A 23,869-nucleotide genomic window follows, 5' to 3' on the forward strand; every position below is an offset into this window, starting at 1 on the left:
TACGTCACCTGCAGCGCATTCATCATAAGTCAGTGACAAGTTCAAAAACTTTGGGCGACAGCGGAAGCAGTACACTGACCAGTAAATCCCTTCCTCTTGTAACCAAGCTCACGCAAACCACACCACCAACTCCCTCAGTGTCAATTTCCTCCTTACCCAGGAAAGCCAATAGTCCTGCAGGCCATGTCACTGGCAAGTCTGACGAGTCCTCTCCTGCCTGGGATTCCTCCGATGCATCCTTGAGTGTAACGCCTACTGCTGCTGGCGCTGCTGTTGTTGCTGCTGGGAGTCGATGGTCATCCCAGAGGGGAAGTCGGAAGACCACTTGTACTACTTCCAGTAAGCAATTGACTGTCCAACAGTCCTTTGCGAGGAAGATGAAATATCACAGCAGTCATCCTGCTGCAAAGCGGATAACTGAGGCCTTGGCAGCCTGGGCGGTGAGAAACGTGGTTCCGGTATCCATCGTTACTTCAGAGCCAACTATAGACTTGATTGAGGTACTGTGTCCCCGGTACCAAATACCATCTAGGTTCCATTTCTCTAGGCAGGCGATACCGAGAATGTACACAGATGTCAGAAAAAGAGTCACCAGTGTCCTAAAAAATGCAGTTGTACCCAATGTCCACTTAACCACGGACATGTGGACAAGTGGAGCAGGGCAGACTCAGGACTACATGACTGTGACAGCCCACTGGGTAGATGTATTGCCTCCCGCAGCAAGAACAGCAGCGGCGGCACCAGTAGCAGCATCTCGCAAACGCCAACTCGTTCCTAGGCAGGCTACGCTTTGTATCACCGCTTTCCAGAATACGCACACAGCTGAAAACCTCTTACGGCAACTAAGGAAGATCATCGCAGAATGGCTTACCCCAATTGGACTCTCCTGGGGATTTGTGGCATCGGACAACGCCAGCAATATTGTGCGTGCATTACATCTGGGCAAATTCCAGCACGTCCCATGTTTTGCACATACCTTGAATTTGGTGGTGCAGAATTATTTAAAAAACGACAGGGGCGTGCAAGAGATGCTGTCGGTGGCCAGAAGAATTGCGGGCCACTTTCGGCGTACAGGCACCGCGTACAGAAGACTGGAGCACCACCAAAAACACCTGAACCTGCCCTGCCATCATCTGAAGCAAGAGGTGGTATCGAGGTGGAATTTAACCCTCTATATGCTTCAGAGGATGGAGGAGCAGCAAAAGGCCATTCAAGCCTATACATCTGCCCACGATATAGGCAAAGGAGGTGGAATGCACCTGTCTCAAGCGCAGTGGAGAATGATTTCAACGTTGTGCAAGGTTCTGCAACCTTTTGAACTTGCCACACGTGAAGTCAGTTCAGACACTGCCAGCCTGAGTCAGGTCATTCCCCTCATCAGGCTTTTGCAGAAGAAGCTGAAGGCATTGAAGGAGGAGCTAAAACAGAGCGATTCCGCTAGGCATGTGGGACTTGTGGATGGAGCCCTTCATTCGCTTAACCAGGATTCACGGGTGGTCAATCTGTTGAAATCAGAGCACTACATTTTGGCCACCGTGCTCGATCCTAGATTTAAAACCTACTTTGTATCTCTCTTTCCGGCAGACACAAGTCTGCAGAGGTTCAAAGACCTGCTGATGAGAAAATTGTCAAGTCAGGCGGAACGTGACCCGTCACCATCTCCTCCTTCACATTCTCCCGCAACTGGGGGTGCGAGGAAAAGGCTAAGAATTCCGAGCCCACCCGCTGGCGGTGATGCAGGGCAGTCTGGAGCGAGTGCTGACATCTGGTCCGGACTGAAGGACCTGCCAACGATTACTGACATGTCGTCTACTGTCACTGCATATGATTCTGTCACCATTGAAAGAATGGTGGAGGATTATATGAGTGACCGCATCCAAGTAGGCACGTCAGACAGTCCGTACGTATACTGGCAGGAAAAAGAGGCAATTTGGAGGCCCTTGCAGAAACTGGCTTTATTCTACCTAAGTTGCCCTCCCTCCAGTGTGTACTCCGAAAGAGTGTTTAGTGCCGCTGCTCACCTTGTCAGCAATCGGCGTATGAGGTTACTTCCAGAAAATGTGGAGAAGATGATGTTCATTAAAATGAATTATAATCAATTCCTCCGTGGAGACATTCACCAGCAGCAATTGCCTCCAGAAAGTACACGGGGACCTGAGATGGTGGATTCCAGTGGGGACGAATTAATAATCTGTGAGGAGGGGGATGTACACAGTGAAAGGGGTGATGAATCGGACGATGATGATGAGGTGGACATCTTGCCTCCGTAGAGCCAGTTTGTGCAAGGAGAGATTGATTGCTTCTTTTTTGGTGGGGGCCCAAACCAACCAGTCATTTCAGTCACAGTCGTGTGGCAGACCCTGTCGCTGAAATGATGGGTTCGTTAAAGTGTGCATGTCCTGTTTATACAACATAAGGGTGGGTGGGAGGGCCCAAGGACAATTCCATCCTGCACCTCTTTTTTCTTTCATTTTTCTTTGCGTCACGTGCTGTTTGGGGAGTATTTTTTTGAAGGGCCATCCTGCGTGACACTGCAGTGACACTTCTAGATGGGCCAGGTGTTTGTGTCGGCCACTTGGGTCGCTTAGCTTAGTCACACAGCTACCTCATTGCGCCTCTTTTTTTCTTTGTGTCATGTGCTGTTTGGGGAGTATTTTTTTGAAAGGCCATCCTGCGTGACACTGCAGTGCCACTCCTAGATGGGCCAGGTATTTGTGTCGGCCACTAGGGTCGCTTAGCTTAGTCACACAGCTACCTCATTGTGCCTCTTTTTTCTTTGCGTCATGTGCTGTTTGGGGAGTATTTTTTTGAAGTGCCATCCTGCGTGACACTGCAGTGACACTTCTAGATGGGCCAGGTGTTTGTGTCGGCCACTTGGGTCGCTTAGCTTAGTCACACAGCTACCTCATTGCGCCTCTTTTTTTCTTTGTGTCATGTGCTGTTTGGGGAGTATTTTTTTGAAAGGCCATCCTGCGTGACACTGCAGTGCCACTCCTAGATGGGCCAGGTGTTTGTGTCGGCCACTAGGGTCGCTTAGCTTAGTCACACAGCTACCTCATTGCGCCTCTTTTTTCTTTGCGTCATGTGCTGTTTGGGGAGTATTTTTTTGAAGGGCCATCCTGCGTGACACTGCAGTGCCACTCCTAGATGGGCCAGGTGTTTGTGTCGGCCACTAGGGTCGCTTAGCTTAGTCACACAGCTACCTCATTGCGCCTCTTTTTTTCTTTGCATCATGTGCTATTTGGGGAGTATTTTTTTGAAGGGCCATCCTGCCTGACACTGCAGTGCCACTCCTAGATGGGCCAGGTGTTTGTGTCGGCCACTTGGGTCGCTTAGCTTAGTCATCCAGCGACCTCGGTGCAAATTTTAGGACTAAAAATAATATTGTGAGGTGTGAGGTGTTCAGAATAGACTGAAAATGAGTGGAAATTATGGTTATTGAGGTTAATAATACTATGGGATCAAAATGACCCCCAAATTCTATGATTTAAGCTGTTTTTTAGGGTTTTTTGAAAAAAACACCCGAATCCAAAACACACCCGAATCCGACAAAAAAAAATTCGGTGAGGTTTTGCCAAAACGCGTTCGAACCCAAAACACGGCCGCGGAACCGAACCCAAAACCAAAACACAAAACCCGAAAAATTGCCGGTGCACATCACTACTACCTACAGTATCCCCTCATGACATTGGAGTGAAAAGCATGAATCAGCCACTGATATCTCATCTGCTGTTCTAGACAGAAGCACCACAAGAGAGAAGGAGGTGCTACAAATTGGCCCTGGGCAAGGTCTGACTGGGGGCCCAATCCATGGCTGTGGAACTATAATTTGTACCATCATCATCTAATAACACCTTCCTCTATTGTAATAGCAGCACCCTATACCACCACTCTCAGACGTAGTAGTAATGCAGCCATGGTAAATTGCTGTTACAGGTTCGTGTTGTTTACATTAAATCCGTTCTTTATGCTATCGGCATCACAGATCCGGTGTCTCGGGATCAGTCCCTACGCTCTCTCCATCTCCTCTTCTCCAGGAGGCGCTGGCCTGCTCCGATTTACACTTTTCATTCACTTAAAGAGGATGAGATCAATATTGTCAGGTGTCCAACGGGATTTCCACTAAACCCATCAATTTCGTTTGTTGCCATTTAATTGACTCACTTCAACTCTTTGTTTTAATTACAACCAAGCACCTGAGATGAGGATGAGAACTATCTAATCTAGAACAGGAACCTAATTGTGTGAGCTATCTTTAATTCTCCCACTGTATAATGAGTTGTTTCACAGCAGTGCTGCCATAAGGGAGCTAGGGGGGAGATTCAGAGATGTGCGCAAATCACACAGTGGCTGTGTCTTTGTGCGCAGTGGCTGTGCGATAATACGCCTAATGCCGCAGGAGGTGACTAGTGTAAATAGATGCCAAATGGCTGCTGTGTCTGTGCATGAACAAAGGTCGCCGGAGGAACCCTCAGGTTACTCAAGATGTCCTGGGAAGTCACACTGCTGAATCCATCACGCAACACTTCCCTAGTTACGGCACTGCACCCTGGGTGAATGCACCATACACACTACCCTAGTTACGGCCCTGTGCCCTGGGTGATGGCACCACACTCACTACCCTAGTTATGGCCTTGCGCTCTGGTTGACGGCATCACGCACACTGCCCTAGTTACGGCCCTGTCCCCTGGGTGATGGCACCACACACACTACCCTAGTTATGGCCCTGTGCCCTGGGTGATGGCACCACACACACTACCCTAGTTATGGCCCTGTGCCCTGGGTGATGGCACCACACACACTACCCTAGTTACGGCACTGCACCCTGGGTGATGGCATCACACACACTACCCTAGTTATGGCCCTGTGCCCTGGGTGATGGCACCACACACACTACCCTAGTTACGGCACTGCACCCTGGGTGAATGCACCATACACACTACCCTAGTTACGGCCCTGTGCCCTGGGTGATGGCACCACACACACTACCCTAGTTATGGCCTTGTGCTCTGGGTGACGGCATCACGCACACTGCCCTAGTTACGGCCCTGTCCCCTGGGTGATGGCACCACACACACTACCCTAGTTATGGCCCTGTCCCCTGGGTGATGGCACCACACACACTACCCTAGTTATGGCCCTGTGCCCTGGGTGATGGCACCACACACACTACCCTAGTTACGGCCCTGTCCCCTGGGTGATGGCACCACACACACTACCCTAGTTATGGCCCTGTGCCCTGGGTGATGGCACCACACACACTACCCTAGTTATGGCCCTGTGCCCTGGGTGATGGCACCACACACACTACCCTAGTTACGGCACTGCACCCTGGGTGAATGCACCATACACACTACCCTAGTTACGGCCCTGTGCCCTGGGTGATGGCACCACACACACTACCCTAGTTATGGCCTTGTGCTCTGGGTGACGGCATCACGCACACTGCCCTAGTTACGGCCCTGTCCCCTGGGTGATGGCACCACACACACTACGCTAGTTATGGCCCTGTGCCCTGGGTGATGGCACCACACACACTACCCTAGTTATGGCCTTACACCCTGGGTGATGGCACCATGCACACTTCCCTGGTTAAGGCCCTGTGCCCTGGGTAATGGCATTGCGCACACTACACTAGTTACGGCCTTGTGCCCTGGGTGATGGCATCACACACACACAACCCTATTAACGGCCCAGCACCCTGGGTGATGGCATTGCACACACTTCCAATAGTTACGGCCTTGCACCGTGGGTGATGGCATCACGCACACTACCCTATTTACGGCCCTGCGCCCTGAGTGATGGCACCATGCACACTACCCTAGTTATGGCCTTGCACCCTGGGTGATGGCACCACACACACAACCCTAGAAACGTCCTTGCACCCTGGGTGATGGCACCATGCAAACTACCCTAGTTATGGCCTTGCACCCTGGGTGATAGCACCACACACACAACCCTAGTTATACCCCTTTTACACTCGCACACCCGGGTCACTCCCGGGATGCATTCCCGGGACTGACCCCTTTCACACTGCACTAAGACCTGGGATCGACCCAGGACAGCCCTATTTACACTGATCCCGGGATATCCCTGCAAATGCATATGTATGTCATTAGAAATGGCCTTTTTCTGGCTCACATAGATGAGGTCACAATAGTCAAAGGGAGGGGTGAAGAAGAATCAGCACAACATGTTTGGCGAATTAATTTTTTTTTATTTCACCTTTGATCTTTGGTTTTATTTTTTATGATTTCCCCCCCAAGAAAAACACATTGCCAGCAACTGTGTATATATGGAGAAACAATTAGAAAACACTGAAAACATGGCCTACTGTTACGCACATTTGGCTATGTTATGCATAGATTTGCAATCAAGTTTTGATTGGCATAAAAAAAAAAAAAAAAACCACTGGTAGGCTTGTAGATACAACACCATAAACCACAGTGTCCCTGCAGTATATTATTACTGTGTCAAAAATAAATAAAAAGTGCTTTAATGTAGACACTATACAAAACAGAACAGAACATAGAAAAACAATTAAAGAATGCACAAACAGTTGTGCATAAACACTGACCAACAAAAGAACTTTCACTGTGTTTCAGGGCAAATTGCGCAATACAGTAAACTCTGAGGTTTGCGCGCTAGATGGTGCAGTATTTGGGGCATAGTATGGGCCAGGATTAAATGAGGAAAAACCCTGCTCAGGGTATTGTGAGTTGTGGTGTTGGGTTGGTGCTCTTGAGGTATTGCTCATACGCTCATAGAACGCCATGTTCATTTGGTACAATTCCCTGTGACTGCTCTCTACTCATGCGTTCCTGCATTGTCATGACTTGGGTAAGAAATGCATCATGCATTTGGCGTTCTGCCTCTAGAAACCTGTCGAGCCTTGCATCCTCCTGTGCGGACATTACAGCGTCCATCTCTCGGAGTTGGTCAACAAGGACATTTGACATGGCTTTAGCCACTTGCTCCGCTCTGCTCACTTTCTTCCTTCTAGGTGGTACGTTGTAAACTGTGAAGAGAAGAAATACAAAATAATATAAAAATAGCAGCGTTAGCAAACGTGTTTGTGGCATTAATCCACCTACACACTAGCTACTCTGCAACATTGATCTATATATAAAAATGCAATGCCCCCCCTGGGTGGGGCCAGAAATTGCAAAGCGTGCCAGCAGCATGGCGAGCGCAGTGATCCCGCAAGGGGCTCATTTGCGCTCACCACGCTGCCGCCACACCGGCCACTCATACTACCCACATAACCAGATGATTAACAATTGTGGATTTGTGCTATGTGTGTTAAATTGTAAACATGTACTTACTGTTTTTCTGCAAAGTTGGGGTGACGGTGACGGCACTTTGTACAGTCCCACTGTCACTGGTCTGAGCATCCACGACGTCTTCAATGGTTGTAGTTATGTTGTCGTCGTTTCTGGATGTGTTTATGGACGGGTGGGAGGATGTGTCGCTGTCCTCAGGTGTGTCGTCAATTAACAAGGGTGATGACGGGCAGACGTCACTGTTTGTCTGTGTCTCTTCTGGAGTGCCTTCTGTAGCAGTGTACTGTGAACTGGAAGACAGACTCACCGGACTGCATATAGCTGTGTTTCCAAAGATATTTGCACAGATGTCACAGTACTGCCAGTCAATACGGCCAACACCGCTCTTTCTCCGGTTGTTGTCATGCACTTTCAAGAAATGCTTTTTAAGAGTTTTCATTTTGTTGATCACTTGCTGCTGTGTGCGGATGATTCCTCTGGCTTCCAGCATCTTGGAGATGTTTTTATAAATCACTGCATCTTTAACTGTGCCTGTGATCTGCCTCATTATTTCCTCCTCTCCCCTAATGCTCAGCAACTCTCTAACCTCCTGGTCTGTCCAGGTCGCCATGCTGCCTTCCTCACACGCTTCCTGGACGCTCCCCAGGGCTCTGAAAGATGACATCATCTTTTCTGAGCCCAAGAGAGCTCCAATCGGAGGCCTTTTAACAGTCCCGGGTAGTGAATCCCGGGAGGGGCCCTTTCACACTACCCAGCTTCCCGGGTTGAAATCCCGGGATGCTCGTCCCAGGAAATTGTCCCTGTACCCTTTCACACTGAGAAAAATCCCGGTATGATGCGCGTTTACGTGCAAAATCCCAGGATTTTCATGCGAGTGTAAAAGGGGTATTACTGTCCTGCATGCAGCACGGGACACTTTTCTTACTCCAGAGAAAATTGTATTCATTGCAGGTGATCAGGGCAGGTAAATGCACTGAGGTGATTGGCTGCTTGCAAATGTACTGCTGATGCGATGAGTGCTTTCAGGTTACTCAGAAAAATACAATGCTTATGGGTGCATGTTTCAGCAAATGATTTTAAAGTTAATTATAGAGCTGTTTCTCCTGTATTAGAGACTTTTAAAGTTTTGACTGTATATTTCGCTAGTAAAACAAACAGTTAAAGCATGTGATACATGCCCAGTGGAAGCCTGGCACACGGCTACTGGTGCCCACCTGTTTGCCACTTGCGGTAATAGTGAGAGCATTACACAGCTGCGATTTGTGATGCAATACAGTTACCCCTGCACCCTGGGTGCACTGGCTCCATTGAGAAGAAGCTGCAAAGATGACAAGAATGAAACAAATACACTGAGCATGGAACATCTGGGGAAAGCTCTCCTCACAGCTCCAAAGACTTCATTCTGCAAATCTAAGCAGTTATTAGAGAAAGTAGGGCTGTGGCCTATTCTCCAAGGTCCACTGCCTGCGTTCTGTGCAATAGAAGAGCCGTGGACACATTCGCTACCTTTGAGACTGTTATTTTTGGTTCCCAATAGGTCCAGTCCATGGTGATGTGTGAGGCCAGACAGTTTTCACATCTGGAGAGAATTGGACAAGCAGTATGGATTTTCCTCCAGTGTTCCGTGTTAGCAAGAGGCAAGGATTACAGGGTATAATTAGATCCTGTATCTGCAGATAGAACAATGGGGGTCATTCCGAGTTGTTCGCTCGCAAGCTGCTTTTAGCAGCTTTGCACACGCTAAGCCGCCGCCTACTGGGAGTGAATCTTAGCATATTAAAATTGCGAACAAAAGATTAGCAGAATTGCGAATAGACACTTCTTAGCAGTTTCTGAGTAGCTCCAGACTTACTCGGCATCTGCGATCAGTTCAGTGCTTGTCGTTCCTGGATTGACGTCACAAACACACCCAGCGTTCGCCCAGACACTCCCCCGTTTCTCCAGCCACTCCCGCGTTTTTCCCGGAAACGGTAGCGTTTTTTCGCACACTCCCATAAAACGGCCAGTTTCCGCCCAGAAACACCCACTTCCTGTCAATCACATTACGATCACCAGAACAAAGAAAAAACCTCGTAATGCCGTGAGTAAAATACCTAACTGCATAGCAAATTTACTTGGCGCAGTCGTACTGCGGACATTGCGCATGCGCATTAGCGACTAATTGCTCCGTTGCGACAAAAAAATAACGAGCGAACAACTCGGAATGACCCCCAATGGCCCTCATTCCGAGTTGTTCGCTCGCTAGCTACTTTTAGCAGCATTGTACACGCTAGGCCGCCGCCCTCTGGGAGTGTATCTTAGCATAGCAGAATTGCTAACGAAAGATTAGCAATTCTGCTATTAATAGCAGAATTGCTAACGAAAGACGGGATGCCGGACGGGATGCCGGTTGTCAATATCTCGACAGCGGCATCTCGCCCGCCAGAATGCCGGCAGCGGGATGAGCGCAAAGAGTCCTATTGCAGGCTCGCTATGCTCACCGCGCTGCTGACTCGGTGGCTCGCTGCAGGTTCCTACTCTATGGTTGTCGCAACACCCATGAGTGGGAATAGCCCCTGTGCACCGGGATTCCGGCTGTAACCATTGTCGGCTGTCAGAATTCCGGCGTCGGTATCCTGACTGCCGGCAAATTAACTGCATCCCATCCAGGCATATGTCTTAAAATAGCAATTGCTCACCTTTATCTTGCCGACACTGCCCCATTACCATTACTCGGAAAGAAATGTTTTTACCAGCACTCCGGTTTCCTCCTACAACACAGAAACATACTGTTTGGTTAATTGGCTCCTGGCAAAAAAAAAAAAAAACCTTAGTGTGTGTATGTAATAGGGAATATGGGAATATATAGTGCAAGCTCCACTGGGGCAGGGACTGATGTGATCTACTAAATGTTCTCTGTAACGTGCTGCGGAATTTGTGTGCGCTATATATGTGACTAACATAATAACTAACATAATAAGAGAACTGCCTTGTGGGAATATTGTGGGCATGTAGTGGCTGTGTAGCCGGGGGTTTTCGGCGAGGGGATGGCTTCTTCAGACTGATCTCTTGTACCCAGGACGGGGCAGGTGCAAGAACTGATTGTGGTAACTATGGCCGGAGCTTTGGAAATATATATATCAGTACAGATTTGTCTCCCTGTCTCTCTGCACGTGGGCTCTTTCCCCTGTGCTTCCCCTTTAAGAAATCTCCAGCTACTACAAACATTTATCGTAATCAGACCAGGGTCCCAAACTTGAATCATAACCATTGATGGTTTATACCCCACTTTTATACTCGATGGGGGAGAACCAAATGGTGTCCAGTCATCGATGGCTCAGAATAACCCGATGGTTTTGATGGGGCGGGGTGTTTCTACAAGGTGCAGGGATGTGGAGCATAGCTCCACCCCCAACACCCATATAGCCCTACCCCCAGGTTCTGATTGGCCCACACCTGATTTAATAGCAAAGCAGGGATGACCATCCCACCATCATTGGTTCCCATACAGATGGTTTTACACCATCAAAGTTATTCATCAATGGTTAACCCACCGTTGGCCATATATTTTAACCTGCTGTTATAAGATAGAAGGCAGGAAAGGTTGATATCACACCCCTAACATTAATCCTTGTCAAATTGAGACAAGATAAGTGCAGGCTTGACCCAGATACCCCACCTGCTGTCGGGTGACACTCCATCCACTTTCTGGAATGCCCTGCCCCCTTTAGGAACTGGCAACCGGATCTATTCGGTGGTACAGGCGGCCTGGTGCTGAGCTGCATCCAGAAGCCTGCTGTGAAAGGATATATCGGCTACACGCCGATATTCTGAGTCATATGCATGCATCTCTGTGACCTCATCGCCGGACTCCTTCATCTAGGAGCGCAGCAGTCATCATTATCAACGGCATTTACACCTACCCCGTGCCCGGTGCAGGAGCCGCAGCTGATCTTGGCATCCTCTTTGCATATACAGGACTCCCATGATGACACACCCACCGAACAGTCCAATTGCTTGCAATCGTATTGTTGCCACCCAGAAACCTATTATCATCCTCATTAAACTAACCAGGGCCTCCTAAAGTAAGAATTAGAAACATTATAGCAAAAAAATAAGCACAGTGGACTTTGCTGCACTATATAAGAAACTCTTAATAAATAAAACAAATAAAAAGAAAACTACAAAAAAAGTAAAAGAAAAAATAAAATAAAAAACATCACCAGTCGTGCTGACTGCATTTTAGTCAAAGTTGCAACAAGCAGACTCTTGAAATAGTGTATTGTGTTTCGCTACGTTCTGGATTTACAGAAATATTATAAATCCTCCCATATTCAACGAAAGGAAAGTCTGTAAAAAAACATAAAATAAAACATAAATATACCAAAGTAACTGTATAAAACAAAAGTGGTCATCTTTGCCAAAACCAATCCGCAGCGAAACATGAGTTCCGAGCCACGACAGAAGGGAGACCATCTAAAGTAGTATAGAACATTGCCTGTTTACCATGGGTTCAATATGATTTCTCATACGGACAAAATACCGACATTCTGTATGCCGACATGTTCAAAATGCCGACATAGTCAGAATACCGACATCTGAAATACACATTTCAAAATACCGACATGAGTTTTTGTGTTGTTTTGGGTGTCAATGTGGATATAGGTCAACATGTACACCGTATAAGTGTACCGCATCCCCTCGCATGGGTCACTGTTATATTCCCCCTCCAGGTCCACTGGGAAGGTAAAGTATGAACAAGTCTGTTTTTGGGCAAAAATTTATTAAAAACCCATGCTGGGAATTAGCCGCAGCCACAAAGAAAACGATATTGTCCCAATGGGTACATAAAGAACCTGCGTCTGTTACCCTTATGCTCCTCCGACTGTCATATCATTATCAGAAGGACTGGGTGGAGTGTTCACTAGATGCGGAATTCCGCTCTAACAAATTTTTCGCTATTTGGTTGCCGTATATTGTTACCCTCCCATCACCTACCAGGGATCTTATACGAAAAGTGGTCAGACTCACTACGTGGTATAACATGGAACTACTTACAAGAGCTCTCTGCCTTTTTAGTCAGTAAAGTGGTATTATTTACACTGCCCCTCTTACATTCTTGTAGTAACCATCATGGCTCATTTTTATATTTGTAAGTCATATCTGTGCTTTTAATGTTTATTCTGCACTCTGTGATGTTACAGATGGAGCCATCTTTATCTAGGTCTTTAGTAGGAATAACTGAGCCAGGACAGTCACACTTAATCCCCTGCTGTAATGACTCAGGGGGTCATTCCGAGTTGATCGCTCGCTAGCTAGTTTTAGCAGCCGTGCAAACGCATAGTCGTCGCCCATGGAGGAGTGTATTTTCGATTTGCAAGTGTGCGAACGCGTGTGCAGCCGAGCGGGACGAAAAAGTTTTTTGCAGTTTCTGAGGAGCTCTGGCCTTACTCAGCCTTTGCTTCACTTCAGTCTTTTTGGTCCCGGAATTTATGTCAGACACCCGCCCTGCAAACGCTTGGACACGCCTGCATTTTTCCAATCACTCCCTGAAAACGGTCAGTTGACACCTGTTTTGTTCATACGTTTGTAAATCCAGTCATCAGGACACAGAGACATGTGAGTTCACTGCTGTGCTGTTTATTCCATCACCAACTCCAGGCACACTGCACACTGGACCACCCACTTCCCAGCATCCCTCTGGTCCTAGGGACCATCACTGAAGATTCAGGCTTATACATATTAGTAAGGGAGTGTCTACAAATATTGAGCATTCTAATACACTAACATCACATCCTCTTTTCTTTAAAGATAAGCCCTGTACGCTTCAATGCAAGAATTAACAACGTCATATTAAGAACATCATCTAACACGTTTCAATGAGTCTCTTAGGTCTGCGTATTTCCCTTTTGGGTCTTTCATACACAGTCTGCGTTTCATCGACCATATTGGACCTTTCTAGAATCGTGGTTTGTACAACATTATCAGGTATTCCACAGAGAATACGATCTCTAATCAAATCCATCTCCAGACTTCTGATCACATGTGAAAAACTTATATCTTTCATATGTCACATTTTTCCTTGGCACAAAGTGATCTTCAAACTTTTGCATTATGGAAGATAGCACCATATTCTACCCCTCAGCAAACTGAAAACTATTATAAATGTCCAGCACATCCTCTCATATCACATGGAGGAAAATGGATGCCTTCGTTTTGTCAGCCTCTGTATCAGCTCCACATGCGGCAAGATATATATTAAACCTTTGCTTAAATCTTTTCCAGTTTTCAGACAAGTTACCAGACATCAGCATGCCGGTTGGAGGAGCTAGTTTATTCATGGTTACTCACTGTTTGAAGATAGGAGCACACGGCAGGCTTTGCAGACACTGAGTACCACAGCCTTACAGACTTCTGCAAAATTATTTCACACTCTGAGAGCACTAGCAGTTCAAGTTAAACTTCTTCTGACACCATGTTTTGTTCATATGTTTGTAAATCCAGTCATCAGGACACAGAGACATGTGAGTTCACTGCTGTGCTGTTTATTCCATCACCAACTCCAGACACACTGCACACTGGACCACCCACTTCCCAGCATCCCTCTGGTCCCAGGGACCATCACTGAAGATTCAGGCTTATACATATTAGTAAGGGAGTGTCTACAAATATTAAGCATTCTAATACACTAACATCACAACACCCACAAACGCCCTCTTCCTGTCAATCTCCTTGCAATCGTCTGTGCGAATGGATTCTTCGTTAAATCCATCGCTCAGCAACTATCCGCTTTCTACCCGTACGACGCACCTGCACATTGCGGTGCACACGCATACGAAGTAGTAAACTGTTCGCTGCGCTGCAAAAATTGGCAGCGAGTGATCAACTCGGAATGACTCCCTTAATCCCCTGATGTATTGTTTTCTGAATTGTATTGCAGCTGAGAACAATAGATGAAAGGCTTATGCTAATAATCCATAGTGTGCCTAGGCGCAGCAAAGAAGCCAAGATAAACGTGGCTCCATCTCTATGTATTATTTAATACTTCTAAACTGTTGTGTGTGTGAAATTATTTTTAATAAACACATTTTAAAAAAAAACCATGTTGACATTTTGACACGTCGGCATATCAAATGTCGGTATTCTGGCTATGTCGGCATTTTGAACATGTCGGTATAATGAATGTCAGTATTTTGACCGCGGCGGTATTTTGACTGTCTGTCAATGGCTGTCAGGATTATGACCGTCTGTATTGTGTCCGTCGGTAAATCAACCGCTACCCGTTTACCACACCCCTGTTATGTGGGAAAATACGTTTAGGGGCTGATTTATCAATGAGTTTTATCAACAAGCAACAAGTTTTAAAACTCACATTGCCTATGATAATGGTGTCCAGCCAATCAGCTCCCAACTGTCATTTTTCAAACACATGACAGTTGGGAGCAGAGTTGCATATGATCAAACTCATTGATAAATCAGACCATTGGCGGCTGATTCTGAGTCTCAGGGACTGCCAACGTCAGACATATTGGAGCATTTTTTAAATTGTGTGCATGCATCTAGGTCGCGCTGCGCTTACATCCACATTCCGTGCGCATAGAGTCGCAGTTGCGATTGCGTCTCGGAAATGTAGTAGGTGTTTCTGGGTAGTGACAGGGAGGTGACTTAGCGCACACATGGAGAAGGGAGTGTTCCGGGTGTGACGCTCAACCACTCACATAGGACGTCTTATGAAATACTGGCTTTAAGCCACGCCCACCTTTTGCACCCATGTAAATCTATTAGATTCGTTCTACATTACAGTGATGGAAAATAGGACAGGTCCAAATTGGTCACATGGGTTTTGTTTTCCTGTAACCTCTGACATCACTGTTCTCCGTCCATCGCTCCGAACGTCTCCCCCTATCAAATGAAAGCAATTTATTCTGTCACTACCGTCCGAGGGTCTTATCTGTGTCACCAGATGCAAATATCTGCAAAAAGAGTTGACACTGGGAAGTTCACCATATATCCCTCTACCCCCCCGTCTGGCGTTGATGTGACAAAATCTAACGCAATCAGCAAATGATCAAGCTTTAAAAAAAAAAAAAAAAAAATCGAAATGAAAAGGGATTTACAGCTCAGGGAACAAGAGATTAAATATGATTTAGTAGAAGTAAGTCAGAGGATATGCACACAGTTGCTGTAATGGGCTTTTATCTGGGCTCGCTGCCAGCCGGGAACTACATTTTGTATATTAATCAGAAGGGCATATTAATATGAATGTCATTGTTTACCACCTAATCTGATGAGGTGTTCTGTGACAGATGCTTTTATAATGGCTCATCACTGCAATGAATGGTATGTATTAGTGGTGACAGCCATCCTGCGGGGAAAGACCTGTAAGGCTAAGCAGTCATACAGGTCAAACATTCCGGGTGTCGCACCTGTATTACACTATGGGGGTCATTCCGAGTTGATCGCTCGCTAGCTAGTTTTAGCAGCCGTGCAAACGTTATGCCGCCGCCCACTGGGGAGTGTATTTTAGTTTATCAGAAGTGCGAATGCATGTGCAGCCGAGATCTGCAAAAACAGTTTGTGCAGTTTCAGAGTAGCTCTGAACCTACTCAGCGCTTGCGATCACTTCAGCCTATTCGTGTCCGGATTTGACGTCATACACCCGCCGAGCGACCGCCCAGCCACGCCTGCGTTTTTTCAGACACGCCTGCATTTTTGCAAACACTCCCTGAAAATGGTCAGTTGACACCCAGAAACGCCCACTTCATGTCAATCTTCTCGCGGCCGTCAGTGCGAGGAAAATCTTCGCTAGAACCTGTGCACAACCACAAAGAGCTTTGTACCCGTACGACGCGCGTGCGCATTGTGGCCCATACGCATGCGCATAAATGCCGCTTTTTCACCTGACCGATGCGCTACGAAAATCGGCAGCCAGCGATCAACTCGGAATGACCCCCTATGTTATGAGAACAAAGAAGTACAGCGCCTAATTGGTCACACATGCAAAAACAGGTAGCATATAGAATCTTTGTTTTATTAAAACATAAGGTAAGAGTATATTTAAAAAATGTATAATAATGGTTAGATCAAGTGCACATAACTGGCAACTGCCACATAAAATCAAGTGTAAATCAAGATTGGTTTTTTTCCTAGCATTATAAGTCCTTATAGAAGGTAAATACTGTATGGAGCCTGTTCCTATAATAGTCCCCTTGGGTATATGGACCCAATGTCCTATCCGTGAGTTATAGTTACCACCAACGTCCCTTGAGGTAATTGGGCATATCTGCGTCCGCAAAAGGCTGTTCCTCAGAGGGTGGTAGATGTAAATCCTCCACGGTATGGTAGAAGGTTCTTTAGGGGTCCAAATGTTGGAAAACCAAAAGAGGGGTCTTGGTCCAGGTCCAGACCTTCCAAGGTCTAGGCAAAAACGCTGTCAGGCAAGTCCCACCAACGCGTTTCGTTGCTTGCATGCAACTTTTTCAAGGTGCTAAAAGGCCTGCCAGAAAAGGTTTATATACTCTGCCAACTTGGCTGCTCATTAGCATGTATAATTAATTGTGACCACCTGTTTGCATTATGTGACCAGAATAATGACAGACATAGGAGTTAAAACCATTAATAATATAAAAATATGTATGAGTTACTATAATAAAACACATTTTCAATCAAATGTAAGAAATAAAGAGCTTTAATCTCAGTGGGATCCGATCACATGACCACTGACATTAACATTTGAAAAGGAGGATCAAGAGGAAAAGTGGATAATTAATCCGTGTATACAGGGTTACTCACATAGTTAATATATTAGAAGTCCATTCCATGTATTTAGGAAGATCACACTATGGTGAAAGGCATCCCCCACTGCTGAATCTAATAGTGTTAATTGAGCTATGTCCAATAGGGAGTCCAAGCGTAACGGGGGAGCTTTTGCGGACGCAGATACGCCCAATTACCTCAAGGGACGTTGGTGGTAACTATAACTCACGGATAGGACATTGGGTCCATATACCCAAGGGGACTATTATAGGAACAGGCTCCATACAGTATTTACCTTCTATAAGGACTTATAATACTAGGAAAAACACCAATCTTGATTTACACTTGATTTTATGTGGCAGTTGCCAGTTATGTGCACTTGATCTAACCATTATTATACATTTTTTAAATATACTCTTACCTTATGTTTTAATAAAACAAAAATTCTATATGCTACCTGTTTTTGCATGTGTGACCAATTAGGCGCTGTACTTCTTTGTTTATATATTGTTCGGGGGTCTGACCAACCCCTTTTTGTTTAGCTGCTGTGGGGAACCACCCATCTAGCGCCTGGGTATAGTAATACCTTCGGGTATTTCTTTTTCGTTCTTTCTTGCATTTTCCTATGTTATGAGGGCTGCAATACTTGAATTATAAACCTTAGACCTGTTTGGGGTTTCAAGTGCAGATACTAAAGACAGTGGGGGTAATTCCAAGTTGATCGCAGCAGGAAATTTTTTAGCAGTTGGGCAAAACCATGTGCACTGCAGGGGAGGCAGATATAACATGTGCAGAGAGAGTTAGATTTGGGTGGGTTATTTTGTTTCTGTGCAGGGTAAATACTGGCTGCTTTATTTTTACACTGCAATTTAGATGACAGATTGAACACACCACACCCAAATCTAACTCTCTCTGCACATGTTACTGTATATCTGCCTCCCCTGCAGTGCACATGGTTTTGCCCAACTGCTAAAAAATTTCCTGCTGCGATCAACTTGGAATTACCCCCAGTGTGCCTGATTCTGATTTGGAAGTAAAGCAAAAAAAAAAAAAGCAAGTAAATGTGCACCCACCTGGGCAAAACCATGGCCAGTATCTACTAAAAAATCGAGTTTGTCCGATTTGTGTTTTTTTTTTCTAAGTCCCAATCCGGGAATTCACTAAGCACCAATCTCGGCAGTGTTTGGACTATTCGTAATGGTTTGAATGACAACGTTCACAAATACGAATGAATAGACCATCGGTCAAACGCGGCTGTTATTTCATAGAATACGGGCATTCACTATTCATTCGTATTTGGGTGTTAGTTTCTGAGTGCTCAAGTGCGGGTCTGTTTTTTTTTCGATTCGTTAAAAAAAGCAGCAATAAAATAGACCTGCTTTTTCCAGTCGAGTTTGGTTAACCATGCACGGATCAGTGAGATCTGTGCATGGTTATCTATGGGAAAGGGTCTGTTTAGTGTAAAATCTGGAAAAAAAAATTGCGTGGGGTCCCCCCTCCTAAGCACAACCAGCCTCGGGCTCTTTGAGCCGGTCCTGGTTGAAAAAATATGGGGGGAAAAAATGACAGGGGTTGGTTCCAAAAATACGGGGGACAAAAAGCGTAGGGGTCCCCCGTATTTCTGAAACCAGCACCGGGCTCCACTAGCTGGGGAGATAATGCCACAGCCGGGGGACACTTTGATATCGGTCCCTGCGGCCGTGCCATTAAAACCCCAACTAGTCACCCCTGGCCGGGGTACCCTGGAGGAGTGGGGACCCCTTTAATCAAGGGTTCCCCCCCTCCACCCACCCAAAGGCCAGGGGTGAAGCCCGAGGCTGTCCCCCCCATCCAAGGGCGGCGGATGGGGGGTTGATAGCCTTGTGTGAAAATGTGAATATTGTTTTTAGTAGCAGTACTACAAGTCCCAGCAAGCCACCCCCGCAAGCTGGTACTTGGAGAACCACAAGTACCAGCATGTGGTGGAAAACCGGGCCCGCTGGTACCTGTAATACTACTACTAAAAAATACCCCAATAAAAACAGGACACACACACCGTGACAGTACAACTTTATTACATACATGCACACCAACATACACACATACTTACCTATGTTCCCACGAGGCTCGGTCCTCTTCTCCATGTAGAATCCTAGGGGTACCTGTGAAAAAAATTATACTCAAATAATCCAGTGAAGAATCCGACCTTTGAATAATCCACGTACTTGGCAAAAAAATAAAACGGAAAACCGACCACGCACTGAAAGGGGTCCCATGTTTACACGTGGGACCCCTTTCCCTGACTGCCAGGACCCCCCTGACTCCTGTCAAAGAGGGTCCCTTCAGCCAATCAGGGAGCGCCACGTCGTGGCACCCTCCTGATTGGCTGTGTGCTCCTGTAGTGTCTGTCAGGCAGCACACGGCAGTGATACAATGTAGCGCCTATGCGCTCCATTGTAGCCAATGGTGGGAACTTTGCGGTCAGCGGTGAGGTTACTTCGGTCAACCGCTGACCGCAAAGTTCTCACCATTGGCTACAATGGAGCGCATAGGCGCTACATTGTATCACTGCCGTGTGCTGCCTGACAGACACTACAGGAGCACACAGCCAATCAGGAGCGTGCCACGACGTGGCGCTTCCTGATTGGCTGAAGGGACCCTCTTTGACAGGAGTCAGGGGGGGTCCTGGCAGTCGGGGAAAGGGGTCCCATGTGTAAACATGGGACCCCTTTCAGTGCGTGGTCGGGTTTCCGTTTTATTTTTTTGCCAAGTACGTGGATTATTCAAAGGTCGGATTCTTCACTGGATTATGTGAGTATAATTTTTTTCACAGGTACCCCTAGGATTCTACATGGAGAAGAGGACCGAGCCTCGTGGGAACATAGGTAAGTATGTGTGTATGTTGGTGTGCATGTATGTAATAAAGTTGTACTGTCACGGTGTGTGTGTCCTGTTTTTATTGGGGTATTTTTTTAATAGTAGTACTACAGGTACCAGCGGGCCCGGTTTTCCACCGCATGCTGGTACTTGTGGTTCTCCAAGTACCAGCTTGCGGGGGTGGCTTGCTGGGACTTGTAGTACTGCTACTAAAAACAATATTCACATTTTCACACAAGGCTATCAGCCTCCCATCCGCCGCCCTTGGATGGGGGGGACAGCCTCGGGCTTCACCCCTGGCTCTTGGGTGGCTGGAGGGGGGGGGGACCCCTTGATTGAAGGGGTCCCCACCCCACCAGGGTACCCCGGCCAGGGGTGACTAGTTGGGGTTTTAATGGCACGGCCGCAGGGACCGATATCAAAGTGTCCCCCAGCTGTGGCATTATCTCCCCAGCTAGTGGAGCCCGGTGCTGGTTTCAGAAATACGGGGGACCCCTACGCTTTTTGTCCCCCGTATTTTTGGAACCAGGACCAGGCGCAGAGCCCGGTGCTGGTTGATTAAATATGGGGGAACCCCTGTCATTTTTTTCCCCATATTTTTTCAACCAGGACCGGCTCAAAGAGCCCGAGGCTGGTTTTGCTTAGGAGGGGGGACCCCACGCAAATTTTTCAAGATTTTTTAAGACTTTAAAAAACTTTTTAAGGTACACAATGAAGCCCTGCACGGATCTCACAGATCCGGCCGGGATTCCTTGTGTTTTTTTCAGGCAGTGTTTTACTCATCACTCCCGTAAAACACTGCCTGATATTACAAATCACATCGACATCGGAAAAAACGATTGTGCAAAACTCGGCAGCTTAGTGAATGATCGTATCAGGATTCAAAAAGTTGCAGTAAAATGCACCCGATACCATTCGAGTTCAAACACCCTTCAAAACGGCCAAAACACGAATCTTTGTAAATATACCCCCATGTGTCACTGCAGGTGGGGCAGATGCAACATGAGCAGACAGAGTTAGATTTGGGTGGGGTGAGATGTGTCCAAAATTAAATCTAAATTGTAGTGTAAAAATAAAGCTGTCTAACATTTGTGGGCTACATGCAAAAGTAGCCAGTATTTACCCTGCACAGAAAAAAATTCAATGTATATGATCCCCTTGCATTGCAACATTGTTTGTTCCAGATACAAAGTTACTTGGTTTTTTGTTTTTTTGTTTTATGCTTTACTTCCAAATCAGAATCAGGCCCAGCGTTCAGGACAGTCTTCCAAATGCAGACACACTGATCCTTGCCATAAAATGGGAGTATTCTCACATTAAAATAAGCTGCGGGCAGGTTTAGGGGTCACTGTACGTCAATACTCAGGAATACAAAGCATTTCCACTACAGCCACTGCAGAGATAGGGCCGATCGCAGCAGGAAATTTTTTCTCTAATGGGCAAAACCATGTGCACTGCAGGTGGGGTAGATGCAACATGTGCAGAGACCGTTAGATTTGGGTGGGGTGGGTTCAAACTGAACTCTAAATTGCAGTGTAAAAATAAAGCAGCCAGTATTTACCCTGCACAGAAACAATATAACCCACCCAAATCTAACTCTCTCTGCACGTGTTACATCTGCCCCACCTGCAGTGCACATGGTTTTGCCCATTAGAGGAAAATGTTGTTTTGCAATCAACCTTGAATTAGGCCCAAAAGGTAGTAAGCAGGCTGGTGTGGCCGTACAGAAGAGCAGACAGGCTGTGCTAGAAAAATGACACTTAGAAGTTGATTGGTTGGTACTTTATCACTGTCCACTTTATCTCTCTCTAACGTTTGATACATCTCCCCCAGGGTCTGATGTCCACTGTATTTCTCGCTAAGGTTTGATACATCTCTCCCAGGGTCTGAAGCACAGTTGAAAGCAAGTAATCCATAATTTACTTCCATGGAACTAGATACATATATTCCCCTTCATAAAGAGCGGTGTGCACCTCAGTCGGCGCCCTCTGTGCGCTTGGTTCTATAGCCGCAGTCATTATTCGTGCTCACTGGCACCAGCCCTATTCTTGGTGCATAAAATATTTTATTGCCTCCAATTTGTTGGCACGCCCCAATACGGATTCGGAAATGTCAGTATCCCGACATCAGCATCCTGAGCGGTGGAATGCCAGCCGGGTGGCGAGCGCAATGAAGCCCCTTGCGGGTTTGGTCAGGTTCTATTCTCCCTCTGTAGGGTCCCTCTATTAGTGAAGCATTGAGTACATTAGTGAAGCATTGAGTACATTAGTGGAGCATAGAGTACATTAGTGGAGCATAGAGTATATTAGTGAAGCATAGAGTACATTAGTGGAGCATAGTGTATCTTAGTGGAGCATAGAGTATATTAGTGGAGCATAGAGTATATTAGTGGAGCATAGAGTATATTAGAGGAGCATAGCGTATATTAGAGGAGCATAGAGTATACTAGTGAAGCATAGAGTATATTAGTGGGGTATAGAGTATATTAGAGGAGCATAGAGTATATTAGAGGAGCATAGAGTATATTAGAGGAGCATAGAGTATACTAGTGGAGCATAGAGTATACTAGTGAAGCATAGAGTACATTAGTGGAGCAGAGAGTACATTAGTGGAGCATAGAGTACATTAGTGGAGCATAGAGTATATTAGTGGAGCATAGAGTATATTAGTGGAGCACAGAGTACATTCGTGGAGCACAGAGTACATTCGTGGAGCATAGAGTATATTAGTGGAGCATAAAGTATATTAGTGGCGCATAGAGTATATTAGTGGAGCATAGAGTATATTAGAGGAGCATAGAGTATATTAGAGGAGCATAGAGTATATTAGAGGAGCATAGAGTATATTAGAGGAGCATAGGGTAGATTAGTGGAGCATAGAGTACATTAGTGGAGCATAGAGTACATTAGTGGAGCATAGAGTACATTAGAGGAGCATAGAGTACATTAGTGGAGCATGGAGTACATTAGTGGAGCATGGAGTACATTAGTGGAGCATAGAGTACATTAGTGGAGCATAGAGAACATTAGTGGAGCATAGAGTACATTAGTGGAGCATAGAGTATATTAGAGGAGCATAGAGTACATTAGTGGAGCATAGAGTACATTAGTGGAGCATAGAGTACATTAGTGGAGCATATAGTACATTAGTGGAGCATAGAGTACATTAGTGGAGCATAGAGTACATTAGTGGAGCATAGAATATATTAGTGGAGCATAGAGTATATTAGAGGAGCATAGAGTATATTAGAGGAGCATAGAGTATATTAGAGGAGCATAGAGTATATTAGAGGAGCATAGAGTACATTAGTAGAGCATAGAGTACATTAGTGGAGCATAGAGTACATTAGTGGAGCATAGAGTATATTAGTGGAGCATAGAGTATATTAGAGGAGCATAGAGTATATTAGTGGAGCATAGAGTACATTAGTGGAGCATAGAGTACATTAGAGTACATTAGTGGAGCATAGAGTATATTAGTGGAGCATAGAGTACATTAGTGGAGCATAGAGTACATTAGTGGAGCATAGAGTATATTAGAGGAGCATAGAGTATATTAGTGGAGCATAGAGTACATTAGTGGAGCATAGAGTACATTAGTGGAGCATAGAGTATATTATTGGAGCATAGAGTATATTAGTGGAGCATAGAGTACATTAGTGGAGCATAGAGTACATTAGTGGAGCATAGAGTACATTAGTGGAGCATAGAGTATATTAGTGGAGCATAGAGTATATTAGTGGAGCATAGAGTATATTAGTGGAGCATAGAGTACATTAGTGGAGCATAGAGTACATTAGTGGAGCATAGAGTACATTAGTGGAGCATAGAGTACATTAGTGGAGTATAGAGTACATTAGTGGAGCATAGAGTATATTAGTGGAGCATAGAGTATATTAGTGGAGCATAGAGTATATTAGAGGAACATAGAGTATATTAGTTGACATGTCACATTGTTTTGGCCTTATAATTTCCATATAATCATATTGTGTATGT

The sequence above is a fragment of the Pseudophryne corroboree genome, chromosome 1, assembly GCF_028390025.1.
Source record: "Pseudophryne corroboree isolate aPseCor3 chromosome 1, aPseCor3.hap2, whole genome shotgun sequence".
Taxonomy (NCBI): Eukaryota; Metazoa; Chordata; class Amphibia; order Anura; family Myobatrachidae; genus Pseudophryne; species Pseudophryne corroboree.